Here is a 17405-nt window from a genome sequence, read left to right on the forward strand (position 1 = left end):
GCCAAGAATAGTGGTGCAAGCTGTGTTCTCAGCTACTTGGGAGATGAGGGGGGAAGATCCCTTGAGCCTGGTGAGACAAGGTTGCAGTGAGCAGAGATTTTGCTGCTGTACTCCAGTCTAGGCAATAGAGTGAGATTTTGTCTGTAACAAATAGAGTGAGATTTCATCTGTAACTGGTTGTGATCAATTAGTTGTAAACACCACTGCACTCGGACTAGCCAGGAATCTTTCTGATCACACACATTTTTTTCTAAACTGAGGATGCTGAATATGAATTCACATTTGCTTTGTCTCAGTCATCACTGAGAGCATCCATGATTGTAGATCAGGTGCAAATGTGGATTCAGGAGTAGATGGCGTGTGACAGAGGTCTGCCAACTTGGTCACGGGCCTTCTACAAACACCCCTCTGTTCTCTCTTTTATTTAACCACCTACTGCAGGGAGTGCAAGGCTGTGTGCTGTCTTCCTGCTGACAGCAGAACTCTCCTGCCTTCTGCCTCTTTCCCAACCCCGACATGTCCTCTCTTCTTTTTATGGGCAAGAGTGTCTCCAGTTCACTTGGGTTTTTCATTATGATCTTGCAAACTTTTGCAATTAGTTGCAAAGTTTTGTCAATGCCTCTTGTATTTTGTACTCACTTTCTCTTTTTGGTATCTCTCTGAAGTCCTGTTATTTGTCTTATACTTCTTCCCTATCTTTTGAGAGGATTGTATTTTTGTAGATATCAACAAAAAAGCACAATATTCTCCTTTCTCCTTTCTGGCAAACTGACCCAGGACAGAATACCAGGGGCAACCCCCAGATCTTTTGACCCTCCCTGACCTCATAGCTTGGTGGTCAGTGCAGAATGACCCAATGAGTAGGGGACACCAGCCATGCAGTAGTCAGAGAGAGCGAGAACAAAAAAAAGGGAGAGAGAGGGGAAAGAAACTTCAGCTTTGAGAAACTTAAAAATTGACTTGGAAATAATCAGCTTTAATTATACCTAAATGCATTCTTTATGTCATCTGGAAAAATAAAATCTTATTTGGAATTACCTATGGGGAGGCATCATAATTTTTTCAGTACCAGGTATTCAGGGACTTTCACTTTAAAACTAAGGATATTTCTTTGTCGGCTTGCATGATCACTCAGGTTCTGTTAATACTGATTATTTCCTGTATCACCAACACTGTGAGGAGGGGATTTCCTCATAGTTAGCCCTTTTTTATTAATGAGAAAATTAAGATGTAGCAAAGTTGTAACCGGATACCAAATGATGGGGCTAGGACGAAACCCAGGACTGTGACTACTACGGTCAACCTTTGCCATGCTGACAGTGTGATTTCCAGTCACTGTCTTAGAAATATGAATTGATTTGTCAGTTTTTCTAGGGTTATATAAGGCCCTGAGAAGTGAAACCCTTAAACTGGTAAGTTAGAAAAATGTGTGAATATTCAGATTGCCACTTCAAAGGGGCAGGTCCTGGCTGAACTCTGGGCATCTCAGACTGGTGGGGGGCAGGTGATAAGTAGTGGGAATCAGGAGTAGAGACAGTAAGAGAGGGCTTGTATGATGCATCTGATCTTTGGGGAGAAATGGGGATCAGTTCTTGTATGAGTCTGTTCTCACACTGCTAATAAAGACATACTGGAGACTGGGTAATTTATAAAGAAAAGAGCTTTAATTGGCTCACAGTTTCACATGATTAGGGAGACCTCAGGAAACTTACAATCATGGCAAAAGGGGAAGCAAACACGTTCTTCTTCACTTGGTGGCAGGAGAGAGAATCAGAACTGAGCAAAGGGGTGTGCCCCTTATAAAACCACCTACCAAGAGCAGCTCAGCCATAGAGACCCCCACCCAGGTGGTGCTGAAGAAATTGAGAGGCAGACACCCAGATAGAACAACAAAGTGGGACTGTCCGAGGGCCAGTAGCCTTCTGAGCTGAGAGCCTCAGGGGCTGACAGCATTCCAGGGTGAAGGCCTTGAGCAGACTCTAACCCACATATTTATTGTCTCTGAACAGGTGATTATTATCAACAAACAGATGTTTGGTATTTTCTCATAACACAAAATATGCCAAGTAGGCAGCTGGTGCCCGCTTACCACTGATCACAGAAAAACTAAAAAGTATTCTCCACGAGGGAGCCTCGAGGGCAGGGTCAGACGTCTTAAGGAATTGTTTTAACCAGTGTATGATATTTATATATTTTCCTCCCACTTTGGAATATTCCAAGTAGTTTTCTATTTGGTGGGGCAGTGGCTAGGTTTTCCTTGCCATCGTTCTTCCTAGCAAACAATATATTCTATCATACACTCAGCATTTCTCAATATTCAAACACTCAGCATTTCTCAACAACTTAATATTTCTCAGCAACCATGGCATTTGTGTGAACCCACTATCACGAGAACAGTATGGGGGAAACCGCTCTCATGATTCAATTATCTCCATCTGGTCCCCCCTTTGACACGTGGGGACTATTACAATTCAAGATGAGATTTTAGGTGGGGACACAGCCAGACCATGCCAGTTCTCCTGCATCCATCACCACCCCTGAGGAGGACCACTGAAGTGGCCAAGGATTCCACTGGGCAGTGAGAGAGGGGTGCAGCCGGCTTTCAGTATGATTAAGGCTCTGGTGGCTGTGAGGTGTGGGTTCATAGGACTCTCAAGTCCTGATATCTTTTGCTTCTGGATGGTGCAGTAAGAGGGACTGGGGGCTGTCTTCTGTCTGTGTGGATGTCCCAAAGGAGAAATCATGGTGGGGCCCAGGGAAAGGACCATCTAGGCTACCACAAGGCTTGGTAAAAGAAGTCCTTAGTGCTCACTTTTTTAAAAGTTATTTTAATTTATTATCATTTCTGAATACTGTTGGTGACCATTATTATTATTTTACCATGGTAAAAGATGATGCACAATTCATCATCTTAGTTATCTTTTTTGGAGACAGGGTCCCACTCTGTCACCCAGACTAGAGTGCAGTGGTGTGATCTTGGCTCACCACAGCCTCAACCTCTGGGCTCAAGCCTCCCACCTCAGCCTCCCAAGTAGCTGGGACTACGGATGTGCACCACCATGCTCGACTAATTTTTTTATTTTTTGTAGATATAAGGTCTCACTATGTTGTCTAGGCTGGCCTCAAACTCCTGGATTCAAACGATCCTTTTGCCTGGGTCTCCCAAAGTGTTGGGATTACGGGCCTGGCCATCTGGCCATCTGAGTCATTTTTTTTTAATTGAGATGGAGTTTTGTTCTTGTTACCCAGGCTGGAGTGCAATGGCACAAACTTGGCTCACTGCAACCTCCATCTCCTGGGTTCAAGCAATTCTCCTGCCTCAGCCTCCTGAGTAGCTGGGACTACAGGAGTGCGCCATCATGCCCAGCTAATTTTTGTATTTTTAGTAAAGATAGGGTTTCACCATGTTGACCAGGATGGTCTCCATCTCTTGACCTCATGATCCACCCGCCTCAACCTCCCAAAGTGCTGGGATTATAGGCAAGAGCCACCACGTCTGGCCCATCTGAGTCATTTTTAAGTGTGCAGTGCAGTGGTTTTGAATACATTCACAGTGTTATGCAACCATCACCACCATCCACTTCCGGAACTCTTTCCATCTTGCAAAACGCCGTGCCCATTGAACAGTAACTCCTCATTCCCTCTTGCTCCAGCCCTGTGCAACCATCATTCTACTTTCTGCCTCTATGATTTTGACTACCCTAGATACCTCATATAAGTGGAATCATATAGCATTTGTCTTTTTGTGACTGGCTTATTTCATTAGTGTACTGTCTCAACACCATCCCGTTGTAGCATGTGTTGGAATATTTTCCATATTAAGGCTTAGTAAGATTCCATTGTGCATTTATACCACATGTTGTTTACCCATTCATTGGTTGATGGACACTTCAGTTGCTTCCACATTGTGAATAATGCTGCTACAAACATGCGTGTACAAATATTTCTCTGAGACCCTGCTTTAAATTCTTCTGGGTATACACTGAGAAGAGGGATCGCTGGATCACATCGTAATTCTCTTTTTAATGTTTTGAGGAACCACCATCCTGTTTTTCCATAGCAGCTGTTCCGTTTTATAATCCCACCAACGGTGCACAAGGAGTCTAATTTCTTTACACCCCCGCCAACATTTGTTTTTTCCCATTTATTTGTTTATTTATTTATCTTAGGTTTGAGGGTCTTGGTATGCGACCCAGGCTGGCCTCCAATTCCTTGGCTCAAGAGATCCTCAGCCTCTCAAGTAGCTGGGATTACAAGCACAAGCCACAGAGCCCCACACATTTTCCATTTTTTTTTTTTTTTTGGCTAGTAGCCTTCTTAATGGGTGTGAGGTGGTATCTCTTAGTATTTTGGTTTGCTTTTCCCTAAAAATTAGTGATGTTGAGCATCTTTTCCTGTGCTTAGTGGTCATTCGAATACCTTCTTTTGGGAAACATCTGTTCAGTTCCTTTGATTTGGGTTGTTTTCCTCCGCCCTCAGTCTTGCCACGTTTATGGATTTGACATCATATCACCAGCACATAAATCAGTTTTCTCGGACCTGAAGCGACAGGAAGAAGTGGCAGGAAGAAGCGGCAAGGACTTAGGCTCCTGGGTTCCAGCTCTCTTGTTCTCCCTTGCTCATCAGGCTGATAACCCCAGGAGTGACAGGAAAGCCTGGAAGACCAACTTCCCCTTCTTTAACAATCCTTTTACTCAGGGTCAGCCCAGAGTGACAGGTTCCAGGTACCACCTAAGACATCTGATTTAAGGTGAAGAGTGATGTGGTTAGAATTGGCCAGCACTTTGACGGCTGCTAATATAACCTTTAACATGTGTATTAAAATGAATACTCAGCTTAGTTCAGTCTTTCACTTCCTTTTAATACTTGAAAAGCTACGTTTTATTTTAAAGTTCCCCTGAAAGGCTCTAGTAGGTGAATTTATTCTTCCGCTTGACTGAATTCGGACCCTTAAGTAACAGCCACCTTGAAACTGAAACTGGGAAAATTCCAGGTCTCCGGCCAAAAGAAGCAAAGGTATGTTCTGAGATTTATTAAATAATTACCCACTTGTTGACATGTTATGGGCGGGAGAAAAAAGCTGAGGAGTTGGCACACATGAGTAGAGATTAGTAAGAATATTGAGTCATGAGGGTTATAAACGTGATAGAATATTTTGGTGTTACTGACCTTTGACTCAGGACAGTTGAACCAAGGGACGTGGGCTTCAGACTCAATCTAGCCTTGACTTGGTATATCTTTATACTGACCTCAGTGACCACAGCCAACTGTGATCCTGTCGTGTGGAGCGTTCACAGCAATGACTTGAAGGGAAGAGAATAAGGACTGAGAAACAAAACTTGGACTTCGTGGGCCTTTGTGACACCCCATCTGCAGTTGGGCTTAATAGCACATAGGGAAGGTTTCCTAATGTAGTACTGCTTTGGGACTAATTTGACTCAGAGTGCTGGGGAGGGAGGATGTTTCGCTTGGTGATACCTTCCATCAGTGTTCCAAACTTCAGCCATCGGTGCCTCTTTTGAAATTTGTCATGCTGTTTACCATAACTTACTTAATACTTTGCAGTGGCTCCTTAACTTAAATACTTTTATTTTAAAGTAACTTCTACTGTTTGATGTCCTGGACTGCCTAGCTTGGTCAACATTGTTACCATCTGTTGGGTCATCCAGGGCAGAAACGTGAGTGTTATCCTAGACTTCTCACTTTGCTCAAAGCCCACACCCCATGTTCTATTAACATTGTCTCCTGGCTGTGCGTGGCGGCTTATGCTTGTAATTCCAGCACTTTGGGAGGCCCAGGTCAGTGGATCGCTTGAGGTCAGGAGTTCAAGGCCAGCCAGGTCAACATAGTGAAACCTTGTCTCTACTAAAAATACAAAAAATTAGCTGGGCGTGGTGGCACACACCTCTGATCCCAACTACTCAGGAGGCTGAGGCAGGAGAATCACTTGAACCTGGGAGGCAGAGGTTGCAGTGAGCCGAGATCGTGGCACTGCACTCCAACCTGGGGGACAGAGTGAGTAAGACTCCATCTCAAAAAAAAAGTCTCCTATGTACAGTATGAATAGATAATTATCATCCAAATTAGGGCATTTTGGGGAGCAAATGGGACACTATTAATAATTATACCCAGGGTAAACTGTCTGAAGCAAATGGGGATGTAAGATCAACCCATCTGTACCGTCTTGACTCCTCTTCCCACTGCATTCTTCCCACTATCACTGCCTTAGTTCAGCCCTTCGAAATTATTTGCTTAGACCAGTGCAGTAACTTGCTACTGTTTCCTTGACTTCAGTCTTGGTCCTTTCCAACATGTCTTACACACTGCACATAAACATTTAATATAGCACCCTTTTCAAACCCCTCAGTGTCTGCCCAGAATGTCATGATGCATTTCAAATTCCTTAGTGTGGCTTATGAGGCTACTCACAGATTCGGTTCCTTCTAGCCTTCCAGCCTGTTTGTTCATTTATCTATTCCTCCATCCACATTTATTGTCACTGTGGGTGGTACAATGTTAGGCTCCAGGAATATAATAAGACGGGTGTTTGCCCTCAAGATATTTATAGTGGAGTAGAGAAACAGTCAAGGGAATGCTGTAGCAATATGTGTCACGATGAAGCACTGCAACCTATGGTCTCACTACCCAGGGTGTGGTCCAGGGACTAGCAGCATAAGCATCACTTGGGAGCTCTGTAGAAATGCAGAGTCTAAGTCCTAGGGCAGTGGCTCAAATCTGTAATCTTGGCTTTGGAAGGCTGAGGCAGGAGGATCACTTTAGGCCAAGAGATTGAGGCCAGCCTGGGCAACATAACAAGACTTCATCTCCACAAAAGAAAAAAAAATCTTAAATTAGCTGACGTGGTGGCACACATCTGTAGCCCTGGTTACTTGAGAGTTAAGGCAGGAGGATGGATGGCTTGAGCCCAGGAGTCTGAGGTTTCAGTGAGCTATGATTGCACACTTTGCTCCAGCCTGGGTGACAAAGTGAATGAGAAAGAAAGGAAGGAAGAAAGGAAGGAGGGAGGGAGGGAAGGAAGGAAGAAAGGAAGGAAGGGAGGGAGGGAGGGAGGGAGGAAAAAGAGAGAGAAAGAAAGAGAGAAAGAAGAAAGAAAGAAAAAGAAAGAAGAAAGAAAAAAAGAAAAAGAAAGAAAGAAAAAGAAAGAAAGAAAAAGAAAGAAAGGAAGAAAAAGAAAACAGAATCTTAGGGCCCCAAGGCAGGCTCAGTAAATCCGAATCTGCATTTTAACAAGATGCCTAGGTGATCAGAGTGAATGTCAGTTTCTGAAGTCCTCCTCTATGGGACCACACTAGTTGAAGAACTTGATTTAGATCCCCAGGAGTAGTCATGCCTGGCAAGAGACTTGGAGGAGATGGAGTTTGCTAAATGAAGGCGAGGTGGGAAAAGGCACATGTCCTGGAGGGATTGGCATGTGCTTTGGCATGCAGGCAAAAGAGGATGTGCTGTTTGCGGGAAGTTACAAGTCGTTCCCTATTTTGGGAACAGACATTGCTGATGGTGGCCTCATTTAACTCAGAGATGCTGTCAATTCAAGGAAAAAGTTTGATCAAATTTGATACCTCCATCTCTTCTTCGAGCTGATCCTGAAACAGTGACTAAGAATGAGTACTTTGATTCATAAAGACAAAGAACAGAACAGAGGGTACCTGGGGTTGGGACAGGGGGAGATGGGGAGTTATGGCTTAATGAATAAGGGTTTCTGTTTGGGTTGGTGAAAACATTCTGGAAATGGGTAGTTGTACAACATTATGAATGCCACAAAATTGTAAATACTTTAAAATAAAGTGGTAAATTTTATATATATATTTTTACCATAATTTTTTAAAATGATAAGTACTTTGGAGTCAAGATCTAATTTTCAAGACCTACCATTTCCTTTCTGTCTTGCCTCAGTCAAGTCAGATAACATCTTGGTGCCTCGATATCCTTATCTGTAAAGTGGGAATAATGCTGGCACCTGCCTTGTAGACTTGTTATAAGGATTCCTTGAAGCGATGCCTGTAAAGCTCCTGGAAGCTTGTTGGTGATCCTTATGCCATTAAAGCTTGAAATGCCCAGCCTTAGCACATTGCCTGGCACAGCCAGAGGTGCAGTTGCTGTTATATCCCTTCCACCTCCTCTTCGACTGCATACCCTCAACTGTCTTCTCCCTGTACAGCAGGAATGTTCAACTCTGGCTGCCCATTAGAATCACCTGGAGAGGTTTTTAAAGCCCTGTTGCCTGGAGCAATTAAAACAGAATTTCAGGAGGTCATACGGAAGCATTATTATTTCAGGTGATTTCAATGTGCAGCCAAAGCTGAGAAACACGGTTCTGTAGCAGCGGCTTGCAAACTTTAGTGTGCATCAGAATCACCTGGAGGGCTTGTTAAAACTCAGTCTATGGGACCTGCCCGAGAGTTTCTAATTTCGTGGATACAAGACAACTCTCCTTCCTTCCACCATCTGTGTGGCTGCCCCTCCTTTTATTTGCCATCTGTATCTCTTTACCCTCTTCCTAATAACCTCTTCCAGACCCATTACTGAAATCTTTTTTGAGAAGATTTGCCAGTAGGTGTCTTTATGCCAGTGGGGTCGATATTCTCAAACCTGTTCCAGCTTTAGTCACAGTTGACCATGTCTCAAAATTCTCCTCCTTTTAGTTCAGAGCTGCCACTCTCGGAGTTGTCCTCATTTCTCTTTCCTTCTCCCTCCTCTGCTTGGAACTCGTGACTCCCATGACCATTCTTTGGGTCCCTATATTTATCCCTTAAAAAGAGCACAGTCTTAAGTGTGAGACAGATGTGGGTTTATGTCTTGTACTTGGGCAATTCAAACTCTGAGCCTCATTTTTCTCACTGGTAAGTCATGGGTGATAATAGTATCCCTATAAATAATACGTCCCTGACACATAACACTCAACAACTAGCTATTATAGTGTTTCACCTTTAAGAACATTGCAAAATCTTGACCTCAGAGAGAATTCCTAGGGTAGAGGGACTGGCCCAAGGGATGCAAAGGGCAGAGCTGGGAATACAGAAAGCACGGCATGGAGGAACAAAGCCAGGGTTTACCAAAAGCAAGGAGATGATTCCAGAAATTTTCCAGGAGACCTGGGGAGACAGCGAAGTGACTGATGGGATGTGATAAGAAGAACTGACCAAGAGACTTCCCATGACGGCATTAAAATGTGGGCCTTCCGAACACAGGGAGGGTGTTACTAACGGCACTAGGATGGCCCCAGAAGAAATGCACAAGGGGATTTCAACCCCATAAGTGTGGAACTCAGTCACTTTGGCAGGAAACAAAGTGATAAGAACCTGTTACAGTTTGCACCATCTATTACAGTCCATGCAAAACATGACCGTGGGGTGTTACACAGAGCTCTCATTGCAAGATAAGGTCTCTGCGTGCTGTTTCCCGTCGATGATGTTATTCAGCAGGATGGCTCACATGTTGAAACTTGAAACTCCTTGGGTGAAAAAAAATCCCTCTGCAGGCTCTACCAGATGTTACTTGTTGTAGCTCCTCAAGCCCAAAAAAATGAGTTAATCCTTGAAGGACATTATTTTGAACTTGCATCAAACTCAGAGGCTTTTATCCAACAGGCCATGGCAATTAAAAACAAGGCTATCAGAAGAGCTGTGGGTGGTAGTCCTGTCTCTGAGAAAGGAACAGGGCCACTGGCTGACGGCCGCATTCCAGAACGCCTCCAGATGCAGAGGCCCTCACTTAGTGTGATGTTGTGAAAATACTGCACTTTAAACACATGTATCATAAACAAAGCTTCCTCGCCCTCTAAAGACCTCACAGAAGTATCACTCCAAGGCACTTCTCTTCTGAATGCTCCAGGCCTTGCTGACCTCAGTTACCTTCTAGTTCTCTTACCCTCCTCACCCACAGCACACAGGTCACCACTTAATATTCTTGCGATATATAGTCTCCTTTCTCCAGTTATATGGTGAGTTTCTAGACATCCTAAACCCGTTACATTTGATATTCCTCTGTCTCTCTGAATGCCTAGCACTCTAAGAGGCACATAATTTAAAAAGAGTCATGTTCTTCCTTGCACGCCTGAAATCTAGCACAGCACCTGGCATGTCGCAGACGCTCAATAAGCAAATAGGTGGTTATTAAATGAGTGAAATTGTTGATTGATAGCCTGGTTGAGTCAGCATGAAAAGGTAGATAAAGGGAAGATTCAGCAGGCATCTTATATTGTTTACCCAGCACCTCACTCCTCTCCTTCCAGAAGTTTCCCTCACCCAACCCCATCTTTGTGCCCACCACAGGAGCTGATGCAAACTGCTTCAGTGAGTTCTTTTTTTGGGACTTTTTGACTTGGAACTAGAGACAATGTTAAGATAGTGTCTTTCTAGTGACCAAAGCTATGTGGATGTACCAGTAAATTTAGGAGCTATTGGCCCCCATGCTTTTTGCTACACAGAGAAGGCTCATCTCCAGCTGGAGTGAAGAATGAAGCTAATTCTGCAAACAGAAAGTTTTCAAAACTCCTCATCCTCATTTGTGGTTTTAATAAGCACCTTTTTGCCTCCCCTCCCTGGGCTGGTGTATTACCAGATACAGGGGAGGCATGTATCATACCTGGATGCTAGTTTCTGGTAGCTTGGGTCTTTGCTTTTCATTTTCAACAGATTTTTTCCATATGTGCATTTGTCGAGAAGCTCAGATGCCTGGGGCTGCAATGCCATCTGTGTATAATGAAAAACATTTATAAAGACTTTCCAAAGTGCACAAAGGGTGATGGGCTCTCTGAACAGCAGCCATGGACTTCACACCAAAATATGGTCTCTGTGAGCAAGGGCAATGGGAAGAGCCTTTGCACAGTTCTGTGGTAGAGAAGATGGTTATAGAGACCAAATGGTGTTCACGTTTTCTGAACCTCAAACCAGGGCACATAGCATATGAGGGAATTTATGGAAACAATAGGACAGCTTGTTTGATGTTGAGCAACCAGCTTGAGATTGCTGGTTACCGTATTTATAGAGCTAATCTTTAGCATCAAGACCTACTCTAGACAGCCTGGTTTATTTACTGCCACTCAAAGAGCCCGTGCTGGTTTTATCCTTGGCATATGCCGCAAAGTTCCGAGTGTCAAAGAGTTCCTCCTCCCTTTTTATGTTTTCCATTCACGTCCTACGCATCCTGGAGGTCCAACTTCTTACCTCCTCCAGAAACGACTGTTCCATCTGATCCGCCACACCTGGCATTTCTAAGAATGGCAAAGACATGTCATATAACCACATACCCACACTCCACACATCCGTGACCGACATCACTAATTGATGTTAGGGCTCTTTCCTTCTGTAGCTGGCAAAGCCCTCAGAATTCTTCCCAACACAGCTCTGGAGGCAACCACTAAAGGCTGACTGGAGTTCTGTGAAACCTAGTTGCTGTCTCTCATCTGTTCCCTTAGATTGCTACTGAAAGTTTCTGAGCGTGTTTGTCTTCTTTCTGTAGCTGAGCTGAGTCCCTGAGGACGGCGACCAGGCCTCAATGGCCCTAACAACAACAATAATAGCAGTGGCGAACATTTATTGAGTACTTATATGTCCTGCACTGTGCTGGCCATTTAACACGTATTATCTAATGGAATCCTCAGCCATTCCTCTGGAGAAGGTAGTATTATCCTCACTTTATAGATGGGGAGTCTAGATCTTAGAAGATAATAAGCAACTTGTCCAATTGTACAGTCAGAATGTAGCAGAACCAGAACTTGACCCCCAAATATTTGCTCTTATCCAAAGTGGTGCATTATCTTGACCTCTTTTGTATATGTGCATAGTAGGTGTTTATTGCAAATTTGTTGAATAGGAGATTTTTAGAAAGCAATGAAGTTCTTCACAAGAGAAAGAAAGAAATGGAATTGAAAATACCGGAAGCAAATTCTCCTCCCCAAGGGTTCAGAGCATTTTGAAAGAGGTTTACTGAACTTTCCCAATATCTTTGGCTAAAGGCAACAGCATTCCCCATTCCACAAGTAAACACGCTTTATGAATACAGAAATTCTAAAGGTCAACTCCAATGAATGGGAGGGATCCTGGTGAGGAAGTGGCCTGGGAGCCTCCTGACAGGGGCCTTGCAATGTCTACTACCTCCCAGTCACTGGCACCTCCCTGGGACTCAGTTTCCAGACTTGTAGAACAATTCATTTGGACTTGATTAACACTTCCCAAGTGTGTTCCCTGGAATATTGGCCCTGCAAAAAATTCATGTGAAAAGTAGTTCTGTTGTCAAGCATGATTGGGAAATTGCATTTCCCTTGGGAGATACATGGTCCATATTAAATGCTCTGAGAAGGCCAGCAGGAAAGAAGCTCCTTATTTAATGTTACTTAATTCTTATTTAACCCGGCATTTCCTAACCCTCTTTGGTTTCACAGAATAACAACAAATATCTCTCATAACGAATCCCATACTTGGTAAAACAAAACAGAACAGAACAAAACACACAATTGGCTGAATATATTCTAAGGACCCTCCCTCACATTCAGTAAGTTTATGAGATAATAATATAAGTTGACTATAAATGGCCCCTCAGTGAATTACAGGTGGAATCACAATTTTGAATTTTTGAGATGGATCCAAAAAGTGTAAGGGGTTTTAAGATAAGGAACCAAACTTAGCAGTTCATGCTGCCTGGTTAGTTTCCCAATATGAACGACAGGGGGCACGAGGGGACTGTAGTAATGACCACTCCTCCACAAACTCAGCAAGAAAGGGCAAACCAAACAGAGGGAGGGATTTCAGCAATTCCTTTTCCAGCAGAATGGAAAGCTACTGAGAGCGAACTCCTTTCCCTTTCATGTTGCTGTCTGTCTTTCTGTTGGAGGAATACAATGAGATAGAATCAGGATGGGTAACACCTTTCTTGTGCTCTTCTCTTTATAGATAGAAAATCACATAAAGCAACTCTTTTCAACAACTGCTTGTCAGTGGTTTGTTTTCACCTTGGGGCAACTAACTACATTCCACTGTGGAAGTTCTCATTGAAGAAACAGAGAGCCTATGAGTTGAGAAATGAAGTTTTTCCTTCAGCAGCTTTCTCGTTTTAGAAAAGGAATAAATTGTACATGTGAGGAAAAGAACAAAATTCTTTTGGACATAAGTTCTTTGTAATTTAGTTTTCTTTTTCTCTAGACTTTGGGGTTGAGACTTATACAGTAAGACTCTTTTTAATGATGTGGTGGGCTATAAAAAGACTGGGGGCAAAGGCATATGTCACATAACTTTTTCTCACTTGTCATGTCTTTGGTGTTCTCCTGTGAAGCAGAACCAAACAGGCGGGCCTCCCTATCCAAGCCAAGCACAAGAGACTTAAGGTAATTATCAGCAGTAAAATCTCAAGTGGTTTATTTTTTTTCTTTAAATCTTCCCTTGTTATTATCGGCCAATACTACCCCTACACAGCACCTCTCACATAGGAGAGAAGGCTTTACACAGACTTTTAAAACATTTTCCTTAAGAGAAGAGGTGTAAACAAAATCCAGGAGAGAAACTCTGAGCTTGGAGAGTCTTCTGCATTCATCTAATTCCGTCCTTGCACTGTGTACACGAGGGGACCAGGGAGTCATGCAGAGAGGTACCAGTCCAGCCAGTCCCTGAGCTTCTAGACAATTGTTCTCCAAAGCAATGCCCTTCCCTCCGCTCTGTGCTGGACCCCAGCCTCAAGCCCTGAAGCGACTTCAGGCTCTTATTTCTGCAGGCATGCAGGAGCAATAGTTACCTTCCGCCCTAATTCTATATACTGCAGCATGCGACTTGTTTTTGACAATCCCTTTCTTGTCCCAGTAAGAACAGGGGAGAAAATAGCATGTGAGGGGATATTGCTGGATCAGCAAACAAAGCGCAATTTGTCTGATTTTTGATCCATCTTTACCATTCACCTCTCAAAGAAATGCTGGGAAGAGCTTGGAAGCTAGCAATTAAGCAGTTTAAATTCTTTGGAAAGTTTCTAGTGCCTTAGAATTCCAGGAAGTGCTGAATCACATAGTTGCAGAATAGGAAAAGATTTGTAAGACAAGGGTAAAATGAATATTTATTGAACACCTCCCATATTATTAGATATATTTTGTCTCAGCCTCACAGTCTTAGAGGCAGGTCTGCTGTGATCTCCTGTTAGAGAAGGAAACTGAGGGTCAGAGTGGTTAACTGGAACTGGTAAACTAAGATTTGAACTTAGGTCTATTTGGACTGAAGAAAAAACTCCTCAGAATTATTACGCGATTACTTTCTTTGTTCTCACCTCCTGTTTCCTACTGGAGGATGCTCAGTTCATATCCTCTAACTATGAAAGATTTCCTTTCCCCATACTATCTTCAGATTATCTTCTTACAGATAGAAACATTCTACAACCACATGCATATTTGCCTTTCACAACCATTCTGGTGAACAAGTTCTTCCTAGCATCTGACTTAAATGCCCCCAGTGCACTGAGAACCAACAGCCCTTCCCTCAGGGAACGTGGAACCTGGTTACAACATTCCAGTTAGCAGCAGATTCCCAGTCTTGGTTCCAAACTGCTTCTGTTAAAAGAATCGCCAATTCACAACACATGCACTGTCACGAAGCCTCGCCCTGGTCCAGATGCTCAACTCCTTGGGCCCCTTTCAGGGTGAACATGAATATCACTCAGGATCAGGCTCCGTGATCCAGATTGCCACCAAGAGGGATCAAGGCTTTTCTTCTATCTGCATTCCCGAGCTGAGCCTAGATTGGATCTCCTTTTTCAAAGTACATTCCAGGACTCTCATTTTGTGTGATCAAATAAAGGGCCTATTTGTATTTGAGTTGTGTCAGGGATGAGAAAACAAAATTCTTCCACTGAGAATTTGGGCACCTTCTATAATTCTATGATTCCTTTTTTTTTCTTTTTGAGACCGAGTCTTGCTTTGTCACCCAGCTTGGAGTGCAGTGGTATGATCTCAGCTCACTGCAACCTCTGCCTCCCGGGTTCAAATGATTCTCATGGTTCAGCCTCCCAAGTAGCGGGGATTACAGTCATGTGTCACCACGCCCAGCTAATTTTTTTTTTGTATTTTTAGCACAGATGGGGTTTTACCATGTTGGCCATGCTGGTATTGAACTCCTGGCTTCAAGTGATCCACCTGCCTCGGCCTCCCAAATTGTTAAGATTACAGGTATGAGTCACACCATCCAGCTCACCTTCTATGTTTCTTTACTAATAGAAAAATCAAGCCCTTTGCAAAAATGCCTGCATACAGCATGATAGAGAATAACCTTCAATCCTGCTCCTTTAGGGGCGTATCTTTATTCATCATGTATTTAACAGCTAATTTTAATAATAGCTCATGTTCAGTGAGTATTTACTATGTGCTGGGCTTTACATGTTTTAAGCTTTACACATTTTAGCTTGTTCTCAGCAATTCCAGGAAGTAAATTGTCGTTAGCATTTTTATTTTTATTTTTATTTTTTGAGTCGGAGTCTCACTCTATCGACCAGACTGGTGTGCAGTGGCGCATTTTCGGCTCACTACAACCTCTGTCTCCCAGGTTCAAGCTGCTCACTTCAGCCTTCCAAGTAGCTGGGACTATAGGTGTGTGCCACCATGCCCGCCTAATTTTTGTGTTTATTGGTAGAGATGGGGTTTCACCATGTTGGCCAGGCTGGAGCATTTTGATTTTACAATTAAGGCTAAAGAAGGGAAGCAAATTACCTAAGGCTGCCAGGTAATAAGTGACTGAACCTAGGCAGTCTAATTCCAGAATACATGCTCCTGAGCACTATATTAGTGTTCATTTTGGCTGTGGATAACAGAACCCAAAATGAGAGTGGTTTAAATAAAATGGAACTTTATTTCTCATATGTGAAAGTCCAGAGGTTAGTCCAAACTAGATAATCCAAAGCTAGACTGAAAGCTCGATTCCACACGGTGCTCAGGGCTCCAGGCTCCTTCTCTATCCCAGGACTCCTAATGTGTAGTTTCATCCCTAACATTCAAAATAGATGCTAGAACTTAAGCCATCCCATCTGTATTCCAAGCAGCAAGATGAAAGAAGGGACATCATAGAAAAGGGATGAAACACATGCCAGTTGTTTACTATGAACTGTTCCTGGATGCAGCCATGTGACATTTCTGTTTACACACCATGGATCATAGTAGCAAGAAGACTGGGGGTAGTCATTAGTCTATGTGGCTTTGTGACTGGTTATAAATTAGAGGATTTCATTACTGAAAGGAGGAGAGAAGTAATCAGAGGCTAGATGGGTATATAGAAGGATAGAGGGAGATGAAGCTGGAGAAGGGGCAGAGCCTGGGTGATGAGAACTTACCAGGACCCTATGTTTCCCCACTCTAATCTTTGGGTTCATTTCCTATTCCAGGAGGTACCAAAGAAAGGCAAGGGCCATACCTTGAAAACCATCAGTTATGGCAAGTGACTGACCCTCTGAAGCTTTGTAATCAGCACTCCTAGAACTCAACTCAGGCGTCCACTTAGGTGATGAACTTTAGGCAGGTTCCAATCTGGGACCACCAGTTCATTAGGTTCAAATGGACGTGGGTGGCTTCTGATTGGTGTCTCCAGAAAGCCCAGAAAGGGAAGAAGGTGTGGGGAGGGGGACACTGTATTGGGCCACAGCCTCAGAGTGGCCCTTGCCTCTGAACCTCCAGAGCAAGCCTGGATGCCAGCCATGAGAGAGGAACTTCACGGTTTCCAAAGCTCTTTTGCACTTGCTATTTCCGCTGAAACACAAGATTGTGGTAGGGCTTGCTCTGCTTCCTGTTTTGCCAGTGGGAAAATGAGTCAGAATCCCCTGTGATTTTCAGTAGGATGAGGTGAGGTTTTAGAATCTGTCTTTTCACAGGGGTGTCAGGGGAGTCTTAGGTTTAAATAACTTTGGAACCCCCAAGCTCAGGGTGGCAAGTGATATCGGAGGGTCACATCTCAGGGGGCAGATAAATCACAAGACCGTAGACTCTGTGATTAATAAAATGCTCTAACTTATTTTTTTAAATTTTTATTTATTTATTTATTTATTTTTGAGACAGAGTCTCACTCTGTCACCCAGGCTGGAGTGCAATGGCACGATCTTGGCTCACTACAACCTCTGCCTCCTAGGTTCAAGTGATTCTCCTGCCTCAGCCTCCTCAGTAGTTGGGATTACAGGTGCCCATCACCCCGCCCAGCTAATTTTTATATTTTTAGTAGAGACAAGGTTTCACCATGTTGACCAGGCTGGTGTTGAACTCCTAACCTCGTGATCTGCCCACCTGGCCTCCCAAAGTGCTGGGATTACAGGCGTGAGCCACTGTGCCCAGCCAAAATGCTCCAGTTTATAACCAGACACAAAGCCATCTAGAATAACAACTAGCCCAGCCCTCTTGCTACTATGATCAGTGGGATGTAAGGAGAAATGCCACA

At 43.5% G+C, this 17405-nt stretch overlaps 1 long non-coding RNA gene across 1 annotated transcript; it reads left to right on the forward strand.

The window, feature by feature from the left end:
• Window positions 1-7820: 7820 nt before the first annotated feature.
• On the forward strand, window positions 7821-17041 carry LOC118144318 (uncharacterized). Its single transcript, XR_008473945.2, has 4 exons — window positions 7821-11640; window positions 12912-13095; window positions 13294-13342; window positions 15065-17041. It is a non-coding gene; the product is annotated as an uncharacterized LOC118144318 (long non-coding RNA).
• The last annotated feature ends 364 nt before the right edge of the window (window positions 17042-17405 follow it).

Source organism: Callithrix jacchus, chromosome 9 (genome assembly GCF_049354715.1).
Source record: "Callithrix jacchus isolate 240 chromosome 9, calJac240_pri, whole genome shotgun sequence".
Taxonomy (NCBI): Eukaryota; Metazoa; Chordata; class Mammalia; order Primates; family Cebidae; genus Callithrix; species Callithrix jacchus.